Source organism: Coenobita brevimanus, chromosome 49 (genome assembly GCF_032717465.1).
Source record: "Coenobita brevimanus isolate Jiangsu-jjx chromosome 49, ASM3271746v2, whole genome shotgun sequence".
Lineage (NCBI taxonomy): Eukaryota > Metazoa > Arthropoda > Malacostraca > Decapoda > Coenobitidae > Coenobita > Coenobita brevimanus.
In genome coordinates, this window is record NC_137002.1 from 1,186,620 (window position 1) to 1,208,882 (window position 22,263).

General features: G+C 43.6%; 5 non-coding genes across 5 annotated transcripts; 2 read left to right on the plus strand and 3 right to left on the minus strand.

Annotated features, from left to right (window-relative positions):
- Nucleotides 1-1,680: 1,680 nt before the first annotated feature.
- Nucleotides 1,681-1,752, minus strand: TRNAH-GUG (transfer RNA histidin (anticodon GUG)). The gene has a single exon. It is a non-coding gene; the product is annotated as a tRNA-His (tRNA).
- Nucleotides 1,753-5,132: 3,380 nt separating this feature from the next.
- TRNAH-GUG (transfer RNA histidin (anticodon GUG)) lies at nucleotides 5,133-5,204 on the plus strand. Its single transcript has one exon. It is a non-coding gene; the product is annotated as a tRNA-His (tRNA).
- Nucleotides 5,205-7,172: 1,968 nt separating this feature from the next.
- Nucleotides 7,173-7,244, plus strand: TRNAH-GUG (transfer RNA histidin (anticodon GUG)). Its single transcript has one exon. It is a non-coding gene; the product is annotated as a tRNA-His (tRNA).
- A 1,996-nt stretch (nucleotides 7,245-9,240) lies between these two features.
- On the minus strand, nucleotides 9,241-9,312 carry TRNAH-GUG (transfer RNA histidin (anticodon GUG)). Its single transcript has one exon. It is a non-coding gene; the product is annotated as a tRNA-His (tRNA).
- A 3,885-nt stretch (nucleotides 9,313-13,197) lies between these two features.
- On the minus strand, nucleotides 13,198-13,269 carry TRNAH-GUG (transfer RNA histidin (anticodon GUG)). Its single transcript has one exon. It is a non-coding gene; the product is annotated as a tRNA-His (tRNA).
- Nucleotides 13,270-22,263: the final 8,994 nt, after the last annotated feature.

The window sequence follows — 22,263 nt, forward strand, 5'->3', positions numbered from 1 at the left end:
ACTGATGGCCAAGGGAAGTCAGATTGGAGGGTTGCTTCGACTAGTAACCAAGGAGACTTATCCCTACCTCACTATTAAAAGCATTACAAATTTCATGTAACCGTGACGCAGTAAAGAGTTGTGGGTGTGACTCAGTTCCATCAGATGAATAGGCCTACATACGACTATAGAGCTTTTCGTACATGCTTGCCTAGGAGCACCTTAACTCAAATTACTTTATCATAAAACAAAAATATCCTAAAAGAAATGTGACTATTGTATCATTAACAAAGATAATTGGTACAGGGTGAGATCACTGACAGAGATAATTAGTAAAGGGTGTGTCCATTAGCTAAGAAATTCTCCATCTTGCAGAACACATTCCCAGGAAACAGATTTCACATTACCGACCGTCACACTAGTCTGTTTGGTACAGGGTTAGTGTGAGTGGTGAGAGGAATGGTGCTTTCTTTCCTTTCCTTTTTGTGTTTTATTTTTTTAACCATTTAGCACAAGGCCCAACATTCTGGGGAACGTTGTCGCTGTAGGCTAAGCAGGAGGGGTACATGAGAGCTGAAGGCTAAGCAGGAGGCGTGTACATGAGAGCTGAAGGCTAAGCAGGAGGCGTGTACATGAGAGCTGAAGGCTAAGCAGGAGGGGTACATGAGAGCTGAAGGCTAAGCAGGAGGGGTACATGAGAGCTGAAGGCTAAGCAGGAGGGGTACATGAGAGCTGAAGGCTAAGCAGGGGGGGTACATGAGAGCTGAAGGCTAAGCAGGAGGGGTACATGAGAGCTGAAGGCTAAGCTGGAGGGGTACAGGAACACACTGACACATACAGTACAGTTCATTAGGGCAAAAATCATTCCTTCGTCTAGTCAGCCCTGAACTATAATGACAACGTTCTCTGTATTGCCATTTTCTGTTTACAAGCAACGGGTAACTACTGAGAGATTTTTTTCTTTATGTTGTCTACAAAAACTTTAAAGAGCTCTTATATAATTAGTTCAGATTACCTAAGTCTCTTAAAACTTATAAACAACAGACTGTCATTAGAATCCATTAATAATCCTTCAAATTATATGTTGACAGGATACAGCCAAATCCACAGACACGGGACGTCGCCACATCATTCCACCTTCAAGGCATAAAAAGGGGAAAGAAAGAAAAAAGTTCGGGCGATGACCAACAATCTTTCCAAGTGTGTTGCCTGTTCACTGATCGAATCCCACTTGACGGATGGGTTAGTTCCTGTAAATCTATTCTTGTCTTAAATAAATGCATACCCGATTTTTTCTCCCCCGTTTAACGCTGATTTTAAATTTTGAACGATGTTTGAAATGAAATAAAAACAGCATCAGCCACTATTGCTCATACTCGAATATCGGCTGCTCACTTCTGCCCTACCATAAAAATTTTCTCGTGTATACTTCAGAAAAGTAATGAATTAATATATACAAACTCTACCATCACGTGGAAACGATTTATTACTGATATAAAAAAAATAATAATGAATTTTATCTGATCTATTCTGGAAGGGAAAGATTACAATACATAAGGAAGGAATTTGTTTTGTTATTGGTAGCGTATAATTCGTATCCTGTACTATCTGTTCTCCCTATCGTTCTTCAGAGTCTCTATTAACTGCTGCGGATACTTGTTGTTGAATTAGCGAGTATCATGCGAAAATATTGTACCCCATTGCCGTGACCAGGATTCGAACCTGGGTTATTGCGGCCACAACGCAATGTACTAACCACTATACGATCACGGCCACTACGGAGATGGTGGATATACTAGTACTTATGGTAGATATGGTGGTCGTGGCTGTAGTGCTGGTGGTAGCTGTGGTGGTAGTTGTAACGATAACTGATGGTTCATAGGAGATAGTGGTAGGTATGGTGGAGGGGTTGTTATTAGCTAAATTAGACAGACTAATTGTTAACTGGTGGTAGCTGTGTGGCACTGGCGATAGTGATACCTGCAGTGGACTTGTGAGGGGCTAATTTGACAGACTAAGTGCCACTTCAAGAGAATGTCTCATACTGTAGACTGGAAAGGGGGTTGGTATATAAAGGTATTTGGATGGATACTTGTCAAAACAGCTGTAAAGGATAGGATAGACAGAAGCTGTGGAAAGATACACAGACTGACAAAGATAATGACAGCTGATAGAGAATGATTAAGACCGTCTGTCAGAGACCGTGTAAAAGTGCCAGACAGAGGTCTAACTGACAGAGTGGCTGCCAGAGATGGGAATAATACTGAAACTGACAGACATATACATAGAGAAAGTAGATATATAAGTGGGTATATTCAAAGACTGACAGGCAGAAAGACAGATACGCAGATAAACAGATGCCGACACAGACTGATAAAGCCAGATGGCTGGACAGATTGGGCAGACTGGTAGACAGACAGAATGACTGATAGTGTGACAGACTGGCAGATAGGAAGAATGACTGATGCTTTAAAAGATAAGGGGACAAATATAGCAAGTAAACTGAATGGCCAACAGATTCAATATATATATGAGAGAGAGAGAGAGAGGAGTGAAAAGACGAGACGAGACGAGACGAGACGAGAATAGTAGAGAAGAGGAAAGGAGAAGGAAAGTGAAGCGAAGCGAAGAAGCGAGAGGTAAGGCAGGGTGAGCTAGATAAACTACGTCAGCGTTGTTGTTGTTAATGTTGAATCTCTTATCTGCTCTGACCTACGACACACAGATAATAAGACACTCTACCAAAGCCACAGACATAAACACTACTGAGATTAAGCCGTGATGACGAAGATTATTTGCGTATACCTTCTTCACTCTCATCTCGTGTAGACTTTCATCTTCACTTTCATATCGTGTATATCTTCATCATCCTGTGTATACTTTCACCTTCACTTTCATCTTGTATAAACTTTCATCTTCATTTTGTGCACATATTACCTTCACTTTCATCTTGTGTACACATTCACTTTCACTCATACACCAACCAAACACATAACAACCAAACTACAGTATGCTTGAATGGTGTATGATATTGTGTATAATTTTCCCTTCACTTACACAGCGACCACTCTACACAGCCAGTGAATAACAAAATGAATAAGACGACAAAGCAAGATCATTTTTTTTTTAACAATATTTAACGTAGAATTTGTTATTTGGAAAACTGGTTAATTCCTTCATTCTTAAGACCTTTTTTCATTTTCTTCATGCTGTCTCTCTTATATATTTTTCTTGTTTTCTACTTGCTTCCTTTGCATGACATCCCCCCTCTTTTTTTTTTTTCCGTTGGGCCTGCCTCTGTGTGTGTGTGTGTGTGTGTGTGTGTGTGTGTGTGTGTGTGTGTGTGTGTGTGTGTGTGTGTGTGCGCCTCTATCTGTCGTCTGTGTGTGTGTCTGTCTGTCTGAATGTCTCCCTGTCTCTGTCTGAATATGTGTGTGTGTGTGTGTGTGTGTGTGTGTGTGTGTGTGTCTCTCATTTGACACCTCTTCCTCCTACCTTCCCCAGCCCACCCTCTATGTAAGCACTATATGATATGGAGTGCGCCTTAACCCAGTGTACAGTAGCGGGCATAAATTTTGATCCATTTCAGAACGATAAATTACGAGAAATTAAAACAGTAATTTCTGAAACCCAGTGAAATGATTTGGGGTCATTAAACGCCACAGAATATCATTTAAGTTTCATTCCTGTGACAAAATAATGGGTAGGGTAGGGTAGGGTAGGGTTGGGTTGGGTTGGGTTGGGTAGGGTAGGGTAGGGTTGGGTTGGGTTGGGTTGGGTTGGGTAGCGTAGGGTAAGGTAAGGTAGGGTAGGGTAGGGTAAAGTAGGGTAGGGTAGGTAAGGTAAGGCAAGGCAGGGCAGGTTTCGGTAGGGTAAAGTAAGGAAGGGCAAGTTAGGGTAGGGTGTGGAAGGGAAGGGAACGTAGGGTAGGGCAAGGGAAGGGTAGGGCAATATAAGACAAGAAAGGGTCAGGTAGGGTAGGATAAGAAATGATGGGACAGGGTACGGTAAGGCAGAGTAGGGTAGGGTAGGGGAGGGGAGGGGAGGGAAGGATAGGGCAGGATATGGTAGGGGGGTTCAGGGCAGGGCAGGGTATAGCAAGGCAGGGTAATGAAAGACACGGCAGAGCAAGTTAGGGTAGGGCAGGGCAGGGCAGAGCAGGTTAAGAAAGGGCAAGGGAAAGGCAGAGCAAGCTAAGGCAGGGCAGGGTAAAGCAGAGTTGGCTAGGTAGGATATGATGATGATGATGATGATGATGATGAAGATCTGCCCACTTTAAACGGACCTAATATTGCCATCTCTCCTCCTTGAATGCAGAGCCGTAAAAAAAAAAAAAAATGAACACAAGAATACGATGGTCACAAAGACGTACTATAAAAAGACCGTGGGATTAGCAGTTGGGTACTCTCTTATTCTGTACCTACGCTAAAGGAAAATAAGTTGCGCAAGAATCAAGATCTCCTCTAACTTAAGGTGTACAAAAATAATCACAGCAAAACGACAGAGAACTACACTTCACAGCAGGACACTTGATAAAACCTACGTATTCACGACAAACGCAAATAATACCATGAGGAACCCCAAACGATTTCTGTGACAATTCCATGGCTAGTTCTAAAGCAATGTTTTGTGTGGTCGTTAGGTAACACTTTTTGTAAGAACCATTCTCCTCCTCCGCTTCTTCTATATCTTCTTCCTCCTCCTCCTCCTCTTCTTTTCGTCGTCTTCTTCTTCCTCCTCCTCCTCTACGTAAATCTTACCTACTACACACCCAGCCCTCTGTGTACTAGGAAAAATATAAGAACATTTTCCGTGCAATGAGTGCAAATGTAGCAACTGAAGGGAGGAACAATGTATCGTTTTTACTATCATAACTAATCATTGTTCCGTATAACCATCATCCTGAACACAACCATCATCGCAAACAACCACTACCAATCACCACAATTACTACCACAACCATAATTACGTGCATCACCCCTAATAAAATCACCACAACATCTGCCTCTACCACCATCACATCCACCACAACCACCACCACGACACGCACCATAACACTACCACAACCACCACCCCCACAGCTACCAGTACGACATCAGCACCACACCACTACAACTACCACAACTATCACCTCTACCACCATCACCCCGGCGGCCGTGATCGTATAGTGGTTAGTACATTGCGTTGTGGCCGCAATAACCCAGGTTCGAATCCTGGTCACGGCAATGGGGTAACATTTTGTGGGGTTGACGAACTGCAAGGGCGGGGATGGGCTTCAGGCAAAGTAATACCCCCGTTCCCTCCACCAACACACCCACCTACAGAACAGCACATACGGTCGTCCTGTGTGTTGAGGGAACTTGAGTATTTCTGAGTTGATATGCGATGATAGAGGGAGAACAGCGTTGAGGTCTCTGGGTTATGTTAGTATTGTGCTGTAACATCACTTGAGAGGATATGTGTTGTGTTGTACTGGACCAGACAAGTTTAATAAGCTGGAGTGTAAGAGTTTGAGTTCGAGTGAGGATATGGAACTAGGAATCAGAAGCAGAGGCAGGGCGAGAACAATGTGGGAACTATGTGTGGGAGTTGACGAGGGAGGTGGGTATGTGGAGGGATGCCGATGAATGGACATCCTTTTATACACCCCGAACTGGACAGATAGATAGACGAGTAAACACAGATACACAGACTGATAGATATATAGATGGGGAGATAGACAGATAGACTGATACATAGAGAACCGGGAGAGACCATAGACTAACTGATAGATAAATAGATAGAGTGACAGACTGACATACATAGATAATTATATGGACAGAGAGACACACAGCCAGACATACGAGTACAGATATATAGATCAATGGGTGAATAGGTAGAGACAGACCAACTCTAGCTATACAGGCTGTGTAGGAGTGTGTCGGGGGGTGTAGAGGGTGTTGGAGTGTGTCGGGGGGAGGGGGGTGTTGGAGTGTGTCGGGGGGAGGGGGGTGTTGGAGTGTGTCGGGGGGTGCAGAGGGTGTTGGAGTGTGTCGGGGGAGGGGGTGTTGGAGTGTGTCGGGGGGAGGGGAGTGTTGCAGTGTGTCGGGGGGAGGGGGGTGTTAGAGTGTGTCGGGGGAGGGGAAGTGCTGGGGGGCGGGGGGGGGCGGGGTTGGAGTGTGTCGGGGGGTGGGGGGAGGGAGACTAGATTCTTTTGCGAAAGCCAAAGAAAACGAACAGTCAATGAAAAGTCAACACCTACTTTAATTCTTTAGTATATTCTTAAAACCATATATTTCTTTGACATGCCAGATGAACCTAATATCATTTTTATTCTGTTATGGAGGTTTAAGAAAATGATTTAAATGTAGCTCTCTCTCTCTCTCTCTCTCTCTCTCTCTCTCTCTCTCTCTCTCTCTCTCTCTCTCTCTCTCTCTCTCTCTCTCTCATGCTTTTTCGACTCTAGTTAGGCCGGGTGAGAGTTTCAGGTGATAGTTACACCGCTTCGACACAGGTACAAGGTCAAAGAACACGCTTTGTATATATAGGTAGGTACTTCACCATTAACACCTGTCACAGTCATTAGGTTTCTGTTTAAAAGTGTGTGTGTGTGTGTGTGTGTGTGTGTGTGTGTGTGTGTGTGTGTGTGTGTGTGTGTGAGAGAGAGAGAGAGAGAGAGAGAGAGAGACCCCTTAACATGTCCTCCTCCGTATTATTCTTCAACCAACCAGCTCTATCTCTAGTCAGTTCTTTAGCCCCATCCACCGCCATCTCTCTCTCTCTCTTTCTCTCTCTCTCACATACACACACACACACACACACACACACACACACACACACACACACACACACACACACACACACCTTTAACATTATCCACTACCCCCAAATCCTATTATCTCTCGTTTTATCAATATCTAACATCCTTTTATCAACACTTCGTCACTATTGCTACTAATAATCATCAACTCTGCTTTACTCGTGCAGAATTAACCTTATTATTTTGTCTTATTTTACTTACCAAACCTCTCCACCTACCACCACCACCACTACCATCACCATGACTACCTACACCGTCAATGCCATCACCATAACTACCGCCCCTATCACTACCACCGCCACCACCATCACTCCACTCGCCAGAACTTTAGCCCTATTGCTACCAGACCCAAACAACCACCACAACTACCACCACAACCATCATCACCCCGGCGGCCGTGATCGTATAGTGGTTAGTACATTGCGTTGTGGCCGCAATAACCCAGGTTCGAATCCTGGTCACGGCAATGGGGTCATATTTTGTGGGTTTGATGGAATTCACGGGTGGGGGACGGACACATCCACCATTACCCCATTCCCTCACCACTACCATCCCCCTCCACAACCCCCTACCCACCACCCCCTACTCCCCTAACCCCTACCACCACCATCACCGCCATGGGTGTTGAGCAGCGTTGATGTCTCCAGGTAAAGTTATTGTTGTTCCATATGCCCACCTGTCACATCACTCCTACCAAACACATGGGCAAGGTTCACCATCAAGCAAATTCAGAGCAGATCTTTTGACAGCTAAATGAGCCAAGTATATACCCTCAGTCGGCATAATCGTCAGTCAAAACCGTCGGAATGGTGTGTGTGTGTGTGTGTGTGTGTGTGTGTGTGTGTGTGTGTGTGTGTGTGTGTGTGTGTTTTATGCAAGGAAGAAGGAAGCAAACGCCAGAAGCCCGCAAACCGTTCCTTCCAAGAAAAAAATAAAAAAATAAAATAATAAGCCTCGTTAGCAAATTAGGAACAAATTAGTGTACAGGTGAATTTAGGCCACGTTAGGTACTGTTAGATCCAGTTAGGTCCACCCAAGATATTTTTGGTCCAATCAGTTAGGTGGTTAGGGAGGGAGTTGTGGGACGTTCATATAGCATGGTAGTGGAGCCGCAGGGATATATAAGTGCCACCAAGTGAAGGCGTCCCTCTCCTGAGCCTCCTCCAACTGCAAGAAAAAATGCGTCTTCAGCCGGCAGTCCACCAGGTTCACGTTCAGATGAGCCAAGAACCACAGCAAGAAGAGGTTCATTCACGTTCATTCCACTTCAGTCAGATTAGCTTGGCCATGTCGAGAGAATGGAGAAGGAAAGACTGACTTGGAGAGTATGTGAATGAGGTGGAGACCGGGGATGAGATGGAGGGACAGGGAGGAGAGGTATACAACGGCGGAGGGTGGTCCGAGTTTGAGGGACGGCAGCCTGATAGCAGAGGAGAGGGTGACATGGAAACGATTCTTGTGGCCACCCCCTCTCAGATTAAGATGTCTAGCTGCCAACAGATAGACAGATAGATAGATACAGGTATGAGCAGATACATAAACAGAGAGATAGATAAATGTTAGTTCCGAACCAATCTATTCCAGTTAGATGATGGGTGGGTGGGTAGGGAAGGACGAGTACACCCTTTGCAGATAGTTGGCGGTGAGAGGTTTGAACGACACATTTCTCCCTGAAGCCTGATGTTGGGTTGGGATCAGAAAAAGGGTGGGATGGGTGTAGAGGACTGGACGGGATGGCCTGGGATGGTAGTGGGTGGTGGGGCAGAGCAGATACACCCTGTGAAAATAGGCGTTGTAGACTGACCTGTATGGGTGAAGTACGGTATTAGTGTAACTGAAAATACTGTAAAACATGAAGAGGAAGTTAGGCACGCGTCATTTCGTATCGTAAGTAAAAATGACAAAGATGCTGAGCTACTTGAGAATGGGAAGCCCCCTCCGTAAGTCAATTAACTATCTAGTGATCAAAATAATCAAATGGTTAAGGTTTCTGGTGTCATGATTACCCGATAATTATGTTTTAATCTACAGATGATAAGCAGCCACTCTGAACGTCAACGATATCGTCTTGTGGCAGCAGATTTCTCGTACTGGAAGCTTTGCAGGGGGTTAATCTGACATCAAAAGAACAGGAAGCCACTGAATAAAATCGTCTCAGGTCAACAAGAATAATAATAATAAAAAAACGATATTACTCGTGTCATGAAAGAGCTACTGAACACTAATTATATTCATTCAAGGGCGAGGAGCTACTTTTAAGCCAAAGAAAATCATCCAGCGACAGAAGAATAAGTCAAGATATCTCACGTCCTGAAACTGGTTACAATATAAAAACTGAAGCAGGTCCCAGAAAGTAGAGGATAAAATATAATGTGGTACTGGTGGGGAAGAAGAAGGATGAGGCGGGTGACTTGTGCCTGAAACTCCACCCGGTCCGTCAAACCCATAAAATGTTACCCCATTGCCGTGACCAGGATTCGAACCTGGGTTATTGCGGCCACAACGCAATGTACTAACCACTATACGATCACGGCCGCCGGGGTGATGACACTAACGTTGGTGGTGGTGCGAGTTCTGCCGGTGATACTGATACTGTAGTTGTGGTGGCTGCGGCTGTGGTGGGAGTAGTTGTGGCGGTCACGCTGAGAGATGTTAGTAACTGTGGTGATAGTGGTAACAGTGATGGCCAGTAGTGATAGCTGAAGTTGCTGTAGCTGTGGTAAATAATTAAACTTTTGGGGTCTGGGAGTAACACCAGCTAAATAAAAGTGTCCAGAGGCAGCAAGAATAAAACACCTGAATGAAAACTAGGTCCTCTGAAGGGTTACGTGTCGGTGAGTGATATTACAAAGGACACACTGGCTGTATGAGAGACAGGTGTTGGTACGAGGCAGGATAGAATGGGGGTAGGAATAAGAGGGACTGCAGAAATCCGGCCACTTTCTCCGGACGCTCCCAGAGATCTTTCGCTGAGTTTACTGTGTGCTGAAGAACCATGTGTGTTGTGAAAGTGAGATGCATGCGGTGTGTTGCGATGTTACAGTGAGGAGTAGGTACAAACAGTATTTCGTGTTGGAATTGGTGAAGAGAACAATGGTGATCACGCTGTCGTTTGGCAAGGTGAACTCTTCGGCCCGTATTCTCACAGGTTAAGGACGTTCCCTAACACCATTTCCTAAGCGATTTACTTTCATCGTTACACCTTACGCTCCTACTCTGTGTTATGCAAATCCTTCAAGCATCGTCATACTCTGCATAAATAACGTAGACAGGGATATTAATCAGTCATATGCTAAATAAATCGCTAAGGAAGAGGTGTTAAAGAGCTTCCTTACCCGACACGTCTGGTATGGAAAGATTCTGTGAGATGACTATTCTGTGGTGGATCTATACTGTTTGGATAAGGATTCTGGATGTCTGTGGTGGCCCTGTGTATGTGTTCAGGATTGTGTGTATAGCAGTGTTGGCTGGTGGAGAGGGGGGTACTTATATGAGACGCCGTGTAGTGTTGAAAAGTTGCAGAGTGTGTGTTGTGTTGTGTTGTGTTGTGTTGTGGTGTGTGTGTGTGTGACTTTGCATCATACCCCATCCATAATACGTTCATTAAAATTGGAAAGTGTGTAGTATGTTCCTCGAAATATGAGATGAAAACTCGGACAATAGAATGTGGGAGTAAGAAGGAGTATTTCCATAAGTTAACAAGATATACCTGTACAATATAGGGAGACATTTTGTACTGGGATGGTGTTTTAGTGATCTGTCTGGTAAAGGGAAGCAAGGTTATAATGAACTTTGTGTCAGGGGTTTGAGTGTATGGCATGGATGTGAGATTAAGATGGTCAAGGAGAAAACCTTTTAATATTCAGTGCCTTGTATATGAGGGAGGGGGGAGTGAGCTGGGGTGGAGGGCCGTCAAATGGTGGGTGACAGCGACTTGGAGGCGTTTTGTCTGCGGCCACCCTTTGCGGGATTAGGACGTCGGGCTATAGGTAGATAAAATAGTCTTGTGTCCCACCTGAGTAAAATCGCCTGACCTTGTGTGGAGTGAAATGGAATAGAGAGGGTTATTAGCAGGTTCAACAGTGACAGTAATAACACGTTCAGGGTCCTATAACTCACTCTCAGCTTAATAAAACCGTCTGTCGAAACCTGGAATAAATTATCAGAGACGACGCCACCACGACAGGGTTAACTTTGGTGTCATAATAAAGACGACACAACGAGAGGGTTAACTTTGGTGTCATATTAAAGACGACACCACGAGAGGGTTAACTTTGGTGTCATATTAAAGACGACACCACGAGAAGGTTAATTTTGGTGTCACATTAAAGACGACACCACGAGAGGGTTATATAACTTCGGAGTAAGCAACAGCCCTGCAAGGTCCGGATTTATAAACTTGTGATTCTTATTTACAGGAAGGACGAGGGAAGGAGAGTTCAGATTCCTTCCATGTCCTTTGTTCCTCCTCCGGAAAAAATAAATGTTCGCTACCAGAGGAAAATTATCGGTAATATCCTTCTCTCTCTCTCTCTCTCTCTCTCTCTCTCTCTCTCTCTCTCTCTCTCTCTCTCTCTCTCCAGGAAGGACAAGGCAAAAAGAGGACAGGGTATTCCTACATTTCTTCTTCCTTCTACAGAGACAAATCGAAGTTACGACAGGGAGTGGATTGTAAGTCTGTCAGTGAATCCCTCTGTTGATATGTGCGTGAGTTCGATCCCAAGGGGTGACTATAGGTTTTTATATAGTTCAATGCAAGTGTACAGGACTACGGTAGCCTAATCTAGAGTTCATACACTTCCAAGGGGGTGGTGTAGAAATGCCTCTTAGTTATATTCTTCACCGTTTCTTAAGGGTATTTTCGTCGTCAAGAAGGCTCCCTAACACCTCTTCCCAAGCGATTTATGCTGTTTATTACACCTTGCCGTCCTATGTGTCACTTATTCTACTATCACCACACTCTGCATACACAGCGTACAAAACGATATTAGCCTCCCGTACCTAAAAATAAATCAATGAGGAAGAGGTGTTACGGAGAATACAGACATCAGACTTGTAATGAATATGAAGCACGTGTAAGCTATTTTTTTTATTATTATTATTATTATTATTTAACTTATATATTCTTGATGCTCATATTCTTTTTTGTGATTAATACTGTAGTTACACAGAAATTTTGTAAGTGTCTGTCTCTTCTCTGTTCCTGGGGATGACACTTTAAATAGTCTTTATAGCTGATATTACGGGCTTCCAGAATGATCTAAGCCCTATTCCAATATTTCAGAAAAAAAAAATAACGATGATGAAAAAGACAACTATAATAATAATAATAATAATAATAATAATAATAATAATAATAATGATGATAATAATAATAATACTCTAAAACGTCCACTATGGCAGGAAAATGTTTATAACTGATGTGGAAATATATAACAGCAGTGAAAAATAGCGAATTGAATGTGTATCAGTCGTCCTCCCATGTTCGTTTTCCTTCAAGCGTTCGCAAAAAACTGTACTCACACACACACACACACACACACACACACACACACACACACACACACACACATTCTCAAATATTACCTTCCATTTTTCATCTCTCTCTCTCTCTCTCTCTCTCTCTCTCTCTCTCTCTCTCTCACACACACACACACACACACACACACACACACACACAACGTCCCCGAGCTCCAAAACACTGATGCTAAACAACCCTATAAGCAACTCCATCTAAGCCATTACAGTACAAAGTTTTCAAAGCATTGGGTGCGCTAGGGCAGGGCAGGGCAGGGCAGGGCAGGACAGGGCAGGGTAGGGCAGGACAGGTGAAGAGAGATGTCAGAGGGGGCTGTGTTGTATTCTAATAGGAAATGATGTTCTTCGGAAATAATTATACAGCATAGATGATGAGGCTACAGGTAAGCCCTCAATTTCTGACAGGTATTTCAAGGTGAACCGTGAGGAGAGGAAAGCAGGTGTGGCTACTCTACCTCCCTGCCGACTGTGCTTTGTATAATGACATGCAGGCTAAATATATTACATGCTTACAGCCGTTCCATATATTACCGTCAGGAATTAAGGGGGAGGGGGTTACGCTTTGGCTCTATCAGTTTTAATAATAAGGCCATTTGATTCCACCCAGTTGAGAAGAGCTAGGCGGAAAAAGCACTGAAACAGGAAATACTCTACTTTTCGGGTTCACTTATTCTGTTACCGGGTCTCTGGGGTCATACACTTTCCCACGATCAGTTTTAATAATAAAGACATTTTGATTCCACCCAGTTGAGAAGAGCTAGGTGGAGAAAGAATTGATACATGAAATAACCAACTTTTCGGGTTCACTTATTATGTAACTGCTCTCTGGGGTCAATGATGAGGTCAGGTCATGACCCTGGCCCTTCAAAATATGACCCCATTGCCGTGACCAGGATTCGAACCTGAGTTATTGCGGCCACAACGCAATGTACTAACCACTATACGATCACGGCCGCCGGGGTGATGGTGGTACTGAAGTTGGTTGTGGTGGTGGTGGTTAGGTGTGGTTGTGGTAGTTGTGGTGGTGGTGGTTAGGTGTGGTTGTGGTGACTGTAGGTATGGTGGTGGTGGTGGTTGTGGTAATGGTGATGGTAGTTATAGTTGCAGCAGTAATAGTACTAGTGTTGGTAGCTGCGATGGTGGTGGTAATGGTCGTGCTGGTTGTGGTCTGTAAGCTACGATACTGGTAGGAATGTTGGTTATGACAATTAAAATGGAAGGTAATGTTGGTAGGTAGGAACACAGGTATCTGGTAGCAATGATGGTAGAGTTTTGGCCCAGATCTAATTATTATTATTATTATTATTATTATTATTTTAGCTCATTTCACGTAGCTCAGTGGCAGAAAAATACAATATTACGGCTCTACCTTCTATCCATTGCACTTCTTCGCGACTAGCATCATATTTAAGGGTTAATCTATTACCAGTATAGTAAGTTAGTATTCAAGATAGACAGATGGCAATTTTGGGCCAAGTTAAAGTGAAAGGAGAACGGAAGTGGTGAGTGGTGGTAGTGGTGATGATAATAGATATTGGTAGTAGTGGTGGCAGATGTCATTTTGGTGGTCATGTTGGCAGTGGTGGTAATGGAGTGTGTAACGTATGTACGAGTGGAACAAATGTTGGTTGTACTGGTTAATGTTGGTGGCACTGGTTAATAATGTTGGTAATGTTGGTACCTGCTAGTATTAATGATAACAGAGACGGATGGATAAAACGAAAAGGAAGAAAGAAAAAGAAAAAGATGGATGGCTGATAATGTTGGAAGTAGTGGTGGTAATGTTGGTAATAAAAGTTAATAATTGTAGTGGTGGTGATGTTGGTATTAAGAGTAATGATGGTAAGAGATCGATAGATAAAAGAAAAAAGGTTCATGGATAGATGGAAGGAGAGGTGAAAGCAAAAACAGAGAGATGGATAGATGGAAGGACAGGTAAGATAGATAGATGGATGGTTGATATACGCTGGAAGTAGTTGTGGTAATGTTGGTAGTAGTGGTGGTAATGTTAGTAGTAGTGGTGATAATGCTGGTGGTAGCGGTGGTAATGCTGGTAGTAGTGGTGGTAGTAGTGGTGGTAATGCTGGTGGTAGTGGTGGTAATGTTGGTAGTAGCGGTGGTAATGTTGGCAGTAGTGGTGACAATGTTGGTAGTAATGGTGGTAATGTTAGTAGTACTGGTGGTAATGTTGGTAATACTGGCTGATAATGTTGGCGGTTGGTGACAGGGATCGAACATGACTCGGCAGAATTTTGGTCACCCCCCCCCCCAGTAAAAAAGAAAGAAAAAATCCTCGAAATCAAAGTAAACAATTTATTTTCAAATTAACATGTATTAATAGTTTAAGAAGCTATGGATTCCTGTCTCTTTTAGGTTCGTTAACAATGTCATAAAATTAATATTATAGTCAGGATTTTTATTTTAATGTCAACTTAAATACTTAACGAGTCCAAACACTTTTTACCCTGTCTTAGAATTGCCATCTCAGTCCTGAATGTCGTGCTGTAATAAGAGTAACATTACATGATGCTAGTCACGAGGAAGAGCTGTGGATGGTAGATGCTGGAAGCAGTGGCGGTGAAATAAGCTACAAAGGGGGAAGAATAATCTGAGCCAGGTGCAAATGAAAGACGTTTAGTGCAACATTATAAGGTATTAATAATCGAAGGTCAAACTCCTTCACATTTATCATATTATCTAATCCCGCTGCCTCTTACGTCACGAAACCTGCTACTATTTTATCTCATTCACCTGCTGGGATGATTTATTTCTCGCCCCATTTTCTAATTTCCTTACTTCATCATTCTACACTGCCATGTCATTTAAGTCATCATTTTATACTTGCAAAACATTTACTTGAATTCTCACCTGTTTTGACCAACTGTGTGTATTCCTGTGTTTAATTAATTTTACCTGTATTCTGTACGAATAGCCAAGTGGCCCTATGCGACATCGTTTACTTCCCCCCCCCCCTCCCTCTCTCTCTCTCTCTCACACACACAATTATGTACTGTGCCGAGGAGGAGGGAATGTTGAGTGATCTGATACGTAGTCTGTCTGTCATACGGGACACTGACAATAAACCTCTTCTACTCTCTCTCATACACACCTTTGATATACTGGGAAACTGGGCTGGGATGATACTGGTGCTGTCTAAGGTGTTTTGAGACAATCATATGAGTGGATGGGTGGTTAATGAAATGGATGCATAGAAGGATGTGGGTGGGTAGGTGGACTGATGAATGGATGTGGATGAGTCAGTGATAAGGAGGAATGGATGGATGGATGGATAGTTAAATAAGAGGATCAATGGATGGAGGGAGGGGTAAATAAGCGGATAAATGGATGGATGGAGGGCTAAGTAAGTGGATAAATGGATGGAGGGAGGGTTAGATAGATGACTTGTAGTATGGAGTTTACTATTTATTCCTCCACTCCCCCCCCTCTCTCTCTCTCTCTCTCTCTCTCTCTCTCTTTACAATCTTGACTTTGTTTAATATCCTTCATAAATATTAACCCTGGAGTTTGTACCAGACGGTTTCGTAACACCTGTCCAGAGGTCTACACACACACACACACACACACACACACACACACACACACACACACACACACACACACACTGAATGGTGCTTTTCAGTCAGACAACAAATTTAGCAGTTTTCTGAGCAGCACATATATCAACAAGTGTATGCAGGTGACAATAAATAAATAAATAAATAAATAAATAAATCGATTCAGAACTCAAACGTTGAACAAAGTCACCTCCAGGATAAGCTTTTCATTAGCACTCGACAAACTCAATATACAGCAGTTACCGGTATGCGAGGGTGCCGTTCCTTTGCTATTCTTTCCGCGTTATTTACACTGCTTACACATGACTGGCAGGTATTGTAAATTTCCATACATACGTAGGTCAATGTGCATTTCGAGGTGAAATTCACGTTTCGTCAAATCGAGATGGTCTTTTAATTTTGCACGAAACACGAAAAGGTCACGCGTCTACTGTGCATTGTCATATTACTACTACTACTTCTACTAATACTATTTATACTTCTACTACTAGTGCTACTGCTACTACTACTACAAACCAGTACTACTCCTACTACTAGGCTACTTTTACTAGTGCTACTTCTACTACTACTTTTACTCATACTACTTCGACTACTACTACTAATAATAATACGGCAATAATAATAATAATAATAATAATAATAATAATACGACAAAGATCATTATGTCAAAGCTACAAGCCTGACCTACTAAGTGCCTACAGGGCTCTCAAAACCTACAGAGACCCTGATTCCGTCTAAGGGGTGACCATGACCTCGCCCCCTCCCCCTTCCATCTCTCCCTGGATCCGCCCATAAGATACTGTGAGGGGAACCAAAGGGAAATGGATTCGAAGGGAGAAGGGAGAAGGATTCGAAGGGAGGAGGAACACGACCAAGATAGCCCTGGAGGTGCCTTTAGTGGGGAACGGGAGCGAGGAAGGAGAAAGTAGGGTCATAAGTGAAGATGATCTGATATGGTGGAAAGGACAGGGAGACACGGCTAGAGAAAGCGGTCAGGAACATGATCTGATACTGGGGCAGGGCTGAGTAGGGCAGACGAAGGCAGGGCAGGTGACAGGAGAAGGCGGGACAGGAAAGGGAAAGAGCTGGCAGGGTAGGGAAGGGGAAGAATGGACAGGGCACTGCTGGGAAAAAAAAGAAGACAAGGAAGTGTAGGGCAAAAAGGAAGTCAGGAACAGGAGCTGATTCTACGGTTGAGAAGGGCAGGCCAGGGCATGGTAGGGCTAAGAAGAGCAAAGCAAGACAGAGCAGACCAGGACAGGGCAGGGCAGGAAAGGCGAAGACACGAAAGGATGGCCTGGATCAGAGCTGAAATGAACTAGGAAGCGGCAGCACAGGACAATGCAAGATCCCCTCCCACCCCCCAACAAGAGGGTACGAGGGGCAGGCAGGAACAATAAAGTCTAGTACAAGGCAGGGCATGATAGAACATAGCAGGCAGGGCGAGACAAGACCGGAAAGGACAAAACGGCGCAGGACAAGGACAAAAAAGAAGGGCGGGGAAGGGCAGGGCAGGGCAGAGTGCAGTAAAAAATAAATAAATAAATAAACATTAGATTTACAGGACAGGGCATTATAAGTCAATGGGGAACATGACTGTATTGTAAGTCATAGCGAGGCAGGGCAGGGCAGGGCAGGGCAGGGCAGGGCAGGGAAAGATGGCAGGACAAGACACCTGGACATTAAGCTATCAGTGTCCTCGTGGCCTGGGGCGGGAGGGGGGGAAGGTCCTATATACCGTGGTCAAGTCAGACACTCATATACCCATTACGGTGCTGATGCGGCGCTGATAGAGAGAGAGAGAGAGAGAGAGAGAGAGAGAGAGAACTACACCTCTCTCTCTCTCTCTCTCTCAGCACACAGTCAACATGGGTTTACTGTGGGTCGTTCCTGCTTCACCAATCTTTTGTCCAGGTATATGAGCCACGAGATACACATAAAAAAATATATGACACAGTTTACCTTCAATTTGCATAATGTATAACAAGAGTTCCTCATGAAAAACTATACTCCTTTCACTTTACCTTGAGTTCCCCATCTTGAATGCTGAGTTGTATTGTTTACATTGAAATAACGCTAATCACGAAGAAGTGCTATAGAAAGGATGAAATCGGACTGGGATGCATTAGTGGGACACCTCAAGGATTCATTTTGAGAGCATTCGTTTTGTTTATCACCTGACGGAACTGGGCTAACACCTCAACTTTAACTTGGCCCAGGCTTTTCTCGTTCACGGTTGCAGGAAAAGACAACCTTTTCCTTTGCGATTTATTTTTGGAACTTTCACGTGACTGATATAATAGTCTAGCTTTATACAGTACATTATGCAGAGTATGGGGATATTGGATGGATTTATACAACACGGAAAAGGGTAACAAGGTATAGTAAGCAAAGTAAATCGGTTAGTGAGAGGCGTACCGAAGCCTCCTTATCCGTAGTTATAAGATACCAATGAGTCTCCTTGGTTACTAAAGATCATTCATTTAAACTAAGCGAAAAAAAAATCGTACTTTTGCAGTGGAGGAAAAAAGACAATGTTACGGTCCTGCATCCTTTCCACTGCACTTATTCGTGACTAGCATCACATTCTAGTAATACCCTACTGCTATAACTAGGCACTCACTAGCATCATTTCAGTGAGAGGTACAGCACAACATTCATGATTGATAGATGAAAATTTTAGCCCATCAAAAGCAGTGTATAGTAGTATCAATTGGGGTATCTCAAGGATTTACTGTTGTTGATGATGATGATGATGATGACAGGACCACCTCACTGGGAGCATAAAATCTCTCTCTCTCTCTCTCTCTCTCTCTCTCTCTCTCCTAAAATGCAGACACAATCATGGCCACCCAAGAACCTAAACACGTAACAGGTAAGGTTCAACACACACACACTCACACACACACACACACACACACACACACACACACACACACACACACACATCTCGTCTTTGTGTGTGTGTGTGTGTGTGTGTGTGTGTGTGTGTGTGTGTGTGTGTGTGTGTGTGTGTGTGTGTGTGTGTGTGTGTGTGTGTGTGTTTTGTAAATGGGTGGGATGTGTTGTAAGGAGGGAGGGAGGGAGGGAGGAGAGAGGGAGAGAGACCAGTTTAGGACAAGAGTGAGTGAGAGAGTGACACGGTGGACCTCTGAGAGTGAGGGAGTGTGAGATTAGAGCAAGAAGAGAGAGTGAGAGAAGTTACTGAAACCGAGTGAGTAAAGAAAGAAAACAGTGAAAAAGAACAAAAGGTGTATAAAGGAGGCGAAAGAGGAAGGAAAGAAGAGTTACAGAGAGAGAGAGAGAGAGAGAGAGAGAGAGAGAGAGAGAGAGGAACAAGGACGACAAACTATGAAGAAAGGGAAATAAGAAGCAGAGAAGAAGAGAAATATCAAGGAAGGAAGAAAGGAAGGAAGGAAGGAAGGAAGCAGAAGAGGCAGACCAAGGATGGAGTGGAGAAAAGCTTTCCCCTTCTATCTCATCCTTATCCTCCCTCTAGCTGCTGCCTCCGAAAATTTTGTGGGTACGTGGATAGACAGATGGATAGATAATTACATATATACAGATGGTTGGATGATTACATATATATTGATGGACAGATATTTATATAGCTTAATGGATATATAATTATAGATGGATAGGTTGATAAGTAGAGAGAGACATTGAGATAATAGACAGATGTTGATATGTATGTGTATATAGACGGATAGATAACTAGATAGATGGATAGGTAGAAATTATGACGACAGGGAGACTGACAGAACTAACACAATGGATGGAGAGACAGACAAACAGAGAGAGAGAGAGAGAGAGAGAGAGAGAGATTCATATAATCAGACTGATGAATAGGTAGATAATGTGAAGGCAGGGAGACAGGCAGAGATAAGTGACTGGATCGAGACACATTAATAGAGATGAATAAATAAACATATATTTACATTTCTAATCAGATGGACGGCTAGGCGCAGAGGGAGGCGGTGCTCAAGTGGTTAGAGACGTTGGTCCGCTGTTTAGAAGGACCCGAGTTCGATCCAAGGCTGTGTCTGCGAAGTCATTAAAACAGACTGCACTGATATTACACCAAACCCACCAACATGTCATAAAAACAACGCCGCTAATTCCATACGGAGGGTGGGTATTAGTGCCCAAGTGGTGACATGTGAAGTTATGCGGCACTTATAACCGCTGGGCCTTTAGGGAACGGGCTGTCAAGTCCATGTCCAGAATCGGACACATAAAGGCTGGATAGATGGATGACAGATGATACACAGACAGATAGTGGTGCGAGATACAGACAGATGCCTGTATACTTAGACAGACAGATGGACAGACAGACAGACAGATAGATAGATAAATAGACTGAGATACATAGACAGACATCAGTGCAACGAAAGATGAGTGACTGAATAATGATAATATTACTTGGTACCAATACTATCTCTCTCTGTCCTACTCTACACTCTTCCAACCTACCCTGCTCTCCCTCTCTTCCCCTCTGCTTCTTTCCCCTCTTCTCTCTCTCTCTCTCTCACCCTGCCTGCTATGCCCCCAGTTCGCAAGGTATGCCCCGTTTGCTACCCTGAGTCGCAGTGGCATGACGGCTGCAACCACTACGTGTGCCTGATGTCCGGATGCCAGGTAGCCCACACCACCTATTTATGCCAAGACAATGATGTACCAGGTGAGTGGATGGTTAATTGGCTTGGGGGGGGGCTCATATATACTCACTGATTAATAGTTTACTTGTAGTTGCTCTGTCTGTCTGTCTGTCTGTCTCTCTGTCTCTCTCTCTCTCTCCATATATCTCACTATAACTATGTATGTATGTATGTACGTGTCTATCTATCTATCTATCAATCTACCTATCCATGTGTACGTATCTATCAACCTATCTACCTATCAACCAGTATCTATCTATCTATCTATCTATCTGCAGCTGAGTGTAGTGGGGTATACAGCTGCACGGAGGGGTCACTATGGAAGGATGAGGACGGCTGTAACTGGTGTGGGTGTAGGGACAACGTCAGCGTCTGCACCTCCATCAAGTGCAAGGATGGTACGTTGATGGGTTGCAAAGGAAATGTGATATTAACTGAGGGTGTTTGTACTGGTGTCTGCTTCAACGTTTAATTACGAGAGAGAGGTCTGGATGATGATGATGATGATGATGATGATGAAAGAAGAAGAATGATAATGATGAGATGATGATGATGATGACTTCTCCTTAAAGGTTAAAAAAAGGAAATATTAAAGGTGATAAAAGTTATGCTTATCGTTTTTACGGGACATTACTCTCAATAGAGACTCCTTTCAACCCTTTCAATACGAGGTCTTTCTCTCGAGCTGAATAAAACCGTGTAGCATTACCAAGACTTTTTTTAAGGCAAGGAAGAAGGAACCAAAGGCTAGAACCCCGCAAGATTGTTCCCTCTAAGCAAAAACTAAAACAAGAAAACAGAGTCAAATTCAAGAGCCGTTTTTTGGAGATGCATGGACAACTGGAGGTCATAGGCAGTAGGAAATACAGACAGAAGAAGACAGTCCCAGAGCTGACCTGTTGGATGCATGGAGGGCTGGGAGTAGCGGTTAACTCTTGTATTAGAGAGCCGAACAGAATGAGAATTTGTCGCTAGACGGGTGATACGTGTCCGCCGTAGGCGGCCGTTGTGGTGGAGGGATGCAAGCAGACAGTTCACAGGAGCAGTGACCATTGAAGTAGCGATAGAAAAGTGATAAAGATGCAACAGTGCAGCGAAGCGACAGAGGTTGAAGGGAGCCAGTAACAGGAGGAGAGTTAATAAGACGAAAAGCCTTTGACTACAATAAAACGGCTTCACTGTACTGAAAGATTTACCAGAACTGCTTTTAATGCATTCACTAAGATATCGCCTCTACTCTGAACAAGACTCTCTAATACTCTTTTCACTCTAACTTGGCCGAAAATTGCCACCTCTCTACCTTGAACGCTCAGTCGTATCAAAGGATTAACACTGGAATATGGTGCTAATCATGACGATGTGCTACGGAAAGGATGTAGAACCGTAGTATTGTCATTTTCCCCCACTGACCTGAGTGAAGTAAGCTGCAAAGGGATGAAAATTTGAGCCAGGTTGGGGTAAAAAGAGTATGGTGGTAGCAGTTAAAGAGAGAGAGAGAGAGAGAGAGAGAGAGAATGTCATCATACTGAATAGACTACGTTAGGTGAGTCTTGAGTAGATATAATTACACTTCAGGATAATTTATGAATGTCTACGAATATTTTGACTGGGAATTAGATTTGCTTCTGTTCTGTTCCAATTAATGCCAGATGATATTTTTCACCTTGAAGGGGCATGCCGTAGTGAAGGATTATTTTAAGATCAATGCATCAGT